Source organism: Lactuca saligna, chromosome 1, assembly GCF_052625555.1.
Source record: "Lactuca saligna cultivar CGN05327 chromosome 1, ASM5262555v1, whole genome shotgun sequence".
Lineage (NCBI taxonomy): Eukaryota > Viridiplantae > Streptophyta > Magnoliopsida > Asterales > Asteraceae > Lactuca > Lactuca saligna.
Window position 1 is genome coordinate 18,147,323 of NC_136417.1, and position 4,435 is coordinate 18,151,757.

The following is a 4,435-nucleotide window of genomic DNA, read 5'->3' on the forward strand; positions in this document are numbered from 1 at the left end:
ATCAATTAGCGTCACGTCGATGTCGCTTATATAGAAGTTCTCAATGAACTGTTCATATGACTTAGGAAGTGAAAGGAGAATCTAATAAATGACTTTCTCCTTATATAAAATAACACCCAATCTTTCCAATTTGTCAATGTACGATTTCAATTTCAAAACACGCGTAAACACAAAATTTCCATCTTTATGTTTACATGCCAATAGGGCTTTAGTAGTTTCATATCTTTCAACTTGTTACATTGGGATAGTTATTGGAGGAGGAGGAGGAGAGTTGAAGAAACATGATATCAATTTTCAATATTGTTCGAAGAAAGGAACATACTTTCACCTTGATCAGAACGTGGAAGATCATCTTCAGAAGGTAGAGGAAGACCATTATTGTATTGACTTGACATCTATAATAGGAGAAAAGAGAATTCAAGTTATTTGATTTTAATCCTTAATTATTAACCCATAAATTTAAATTAAGACTAGGATCCATATTTTCGATTTGAACTTTGAAGAGGGATGTTGTAATCAAATTTGAATCTAGTTTAGGTAGGTAAGGCTTTTACCAGTTTCAATCTTATAAAACTCCTAGATCTTTTTGAGATTAATTGAATTTAATCAATGGAATGTCTAATCTCGATTATGCTCTCATTTTTGTGACTGGGATGCCTAGGATCACAAATGAGATGTGAATAACCATGCAAATTTGCTTGGTACTCTCGATGTCATTTATCATCACATTTTAATGTGTTGGCTAGCCACATAGGGTCCATTAATCAATAAAAAATTTCGAGGCACCCATTATTAGTCCCCCATTAGTGTGTCGGTTAATCACATACGCTCCACTAATGACTTATAAAGTGTAATGTACAATTTCATGGATTAACATACAAATTCACATTTTTCCTAAAGTAACTAAGAGTGGGATTTAGAATAGTTTAGTTACTTTATATCATTATACTTTTGATGAGGTTATGTCCCATCAGCCCGTTCGGCTAACGAGCCTCCACCATACAAGAGAGTGGTGGGTAAGAATGGATACCCAATGATGATCATTTTACAGGCCGCTTCCATAAACTCCCTTTATATTATGGCTTCGTGAATGAGGCATACTAGCGGTTTGACTGACTATTCTAATACATATATAAAATATATTTAAACTTTTAATTATATACATAGTATAAGGTGTATTTTAAAACATTTTAAAATAGTGTCGGATCCTTTACCATTCGGGTAAAGAGAATGTAGTGGCGGATGCTTTAAGACGCAATTCAGCTGGGTCTTCAGATAGGGTGTCGTGTATGAGGATATCAATGGATTCTCTGCTTCTGGGTTTGATTAGGGGGGCTTAGGCTGAGGGTGTCCGGGAAGAGAATTGGAAAAAGAAAGGATCATAGATGATATTACCATATTTGTTTCAGATATTCATGGGTTGTTAACCCGATGTGGTCGATTTTGGGTTCCGATGTCTTGTGGGGTCAGATAGATTGTATTGGAGGAAGCTCATAAGTCTCGTTTTTATATTCATCCAGGGGCCACCAAGATGTATCGGTATTTGAGATTGAGCTATTGGTGGCCATGAATGAAGAAAGAGATAGCCTGGTACATTGAAAGATGCATGACTTGCAGAATGGTCAAGGCTGAGCATCAAAGACCATATGGCAAGTTGCAGGCTCTGGAGGTTCCCATGTGGAAATGGGAGCAGATTTCAATGGATTTTATCACCAAGTTACAGAAGATGGCAAACGGTTTTGATGTTATTTGGTTCATTGCGGATCGATTGACCAAGAGTTCCCACTTTCTAGTGATCTGGGAGAGTTCGTCAGCCGAGAAGTTGGCCGATGTGTATGTTCGTGAGATCGTTGCTCGCCATGCGGTTCCGGTCTCCATTGTTTCAGACCGTGATGTTCAGTTCACCACTAGTTTTTGGCAGAAGTTCCATGAGGAAATGGCCACGAGGTTACACTTCAGCACTGCTTATCATATGTAGACCGATGGTCAGAGTGAGCAGACGATACAGAACCTTAAGGATATGTTGCAGGCCTATGTTATCGATTTCGGTGGGAGATGGGACTCTCACCCGCCTCTTGCAGAGTTCTCCTACAACAACAACTATCATTCCAGCATTGGTTGTTCGCCTTTTGAGCACTTATATGGGTGGATATGTCTTACCCCGGTTTGTCGGGGGGAGGTTTGTCAAGGGTGATGGGGAGGACCGAAGTGGTCCTTCATACTATGGAGAGGATTCAGCTGATCAGACAGAGATTGCAGACTACTCAGAGTCGACAGAAGAGCTATGTCGACCGACTTCGATCTGAGTTAGAGATTCAGGTCGATGACATGGTACTACTGAAGGTCTCACCTTGGAAATGTGTGATACGCTTCAGGAAGAGGGTAAAGTTGGGTCCTCGATAGATTGGACCATTTTGGGATATTGCCAGGGTTGGTAAGGTTGATTACAGATTGGATCTTCATAAGGAGCTCAATAGGATTCTCAACACTTTCCATGTTTTGCAGCTGCGAAAGTTCGTATTGGATGAGGATGCATTGGTGTCCTTGGATGATATTCAGGTTGATGAGCACCTGAACTATGTTGAGAGACTGGTGGCTATCCTGGAAAATAAGGTAAATGTTTTGCGTAGAAAGGAAGTACCTTTGGTAAAGGTACGGTGGCAGCACCAGGAGGCTCCAAGTGTACCTGGGAGTCGGAGGCTGAGATGCGGGAGCATTATCCAGATTTATTCACTGTATTAGACTTCAAGGATGAAGTCCAGTTCAAGTGAGGGAGAGTTGTAACATCCCAAGATTTAGGTACTTGTAAATTCATCCCTATGATTTTATCATATGACATTTGAGTCCCTAAGTCCATGAGAATGAGACTTGAAGCCTTGTGGCAATTTCATAATTTAAGCAGGATGAGTACGCTTAGCGTACATGAGGGTACGTCGAGCATACTAGGGCGCGCCACTTTGGCCGTCCGTTTGTGGGTGATACGCGGTGCTCATGTCGAGATGAGTTCCCATTGCCTTGTGGAGTGATTGCCAAAAGCGCGATGTGAACCTACTGTCCCTATCCGAGATAATAGATTTTGGCACTCCATGGAGTCTCACAATTTCTCGTAGGTACAAACGCGTCAATGTCTCCATCTTGTAGGATTCTTTGATTGGCAGGAAATGGGCAGATTTCGTCAGTCGGTCGATTATTACCCATATGGTGTCCAGTTCGTCCGACGTCTTGGGTAGCTTGGTCACGAAATCCATAGAAATCCCCTCCCATTTCCACACAGGGATTACCGGTTGCTGCAACAATCCTGAGGGTTTCTGGTATTCCACTTTCACTTTGGCGCACGTAAGGCACTTACTAACGTAGGTCGCAATTTCCGCCTTCATGTTAGGCCACCAATAGTGTTGTTTAATATCCAAATACATCTTGTCCGAACCAGGATGAATGGAGTATCGCGTTTTGTGGGCTTCCTTCATAACAACCTCCCTAAATCCTCCGATTTTTGGGACCCAAATACGGTTCATGAAGTAGTATACCCCATCCTCCTTTGCTTCTAGGTTCTTCTCCATCCCGCACAATGCCTCGCTAGCTCTATTTTCCGTTTTCATAGCCTCCAACTTAACTGATGCAATTTGAGTGGCCAGATGAGATTGAATGGTTATCGAGAGAGTTTTCGTACGGCGATTAGAGTACTCCTTCCGACTTAATGCATCAGCTACCACGTTGGCCTTGCCTGGGTGGTACTTGATTTCGCACTCGTAGTCGTTTAGCAAATCAACCCATCTTCGTTGTCTCATGTTCAACTCCTTCTGGTTCAAGATGTGCTGGAGACTCTTATGGTCAGTGAAGATGGTGCACTTCGTACCGAACAGGTAGTGCCTCCAAATTTTCAGAGCAAAGACCACAGCTCCTAATTCTAGGTCATGGGTCGTGTAATTTACTTCGTGCGCCTTTAGTTGGCGGGACGCATATGCTATCACTCTTCCACGTTGCATGAGAACGCAACCTAAGCCCTGATTCGACGCGTCACAGTAGACCACAAAATCTTCCGTTCCTTTAGGTAGAGATAGTACAGGAGCGCTACAGAGAGCTTGCTTCAAGGTTCAAAATGCAATCTCTTGTCGGTCCGTCCATTTGAATGGTACGCCCTTTTGCGTAAGTGAGGTAAGCAGCTTGGCGATCTTCGAGAAGTTTTGAATGAATCTCCTATAGTAGCCTGCTAGGCCTAAGAACTGACGAATTTCTGTGGGCGTGGTCGGAGTTGTCCATCCTTCCACAGCTTTGACCTTAGAGGGATCCACATGAATTTCGTCTTGGCTAACTACATGGCCTAGGAAATTCACACTCCGGAGCCAGAACTCCTACTTAGAGAGTTTGGCGTACAGTTTTTCCGATCGCAGTGTTTCTAGGACTTGTTGGAGATGTTGGCCATGCTCCTCTTTGC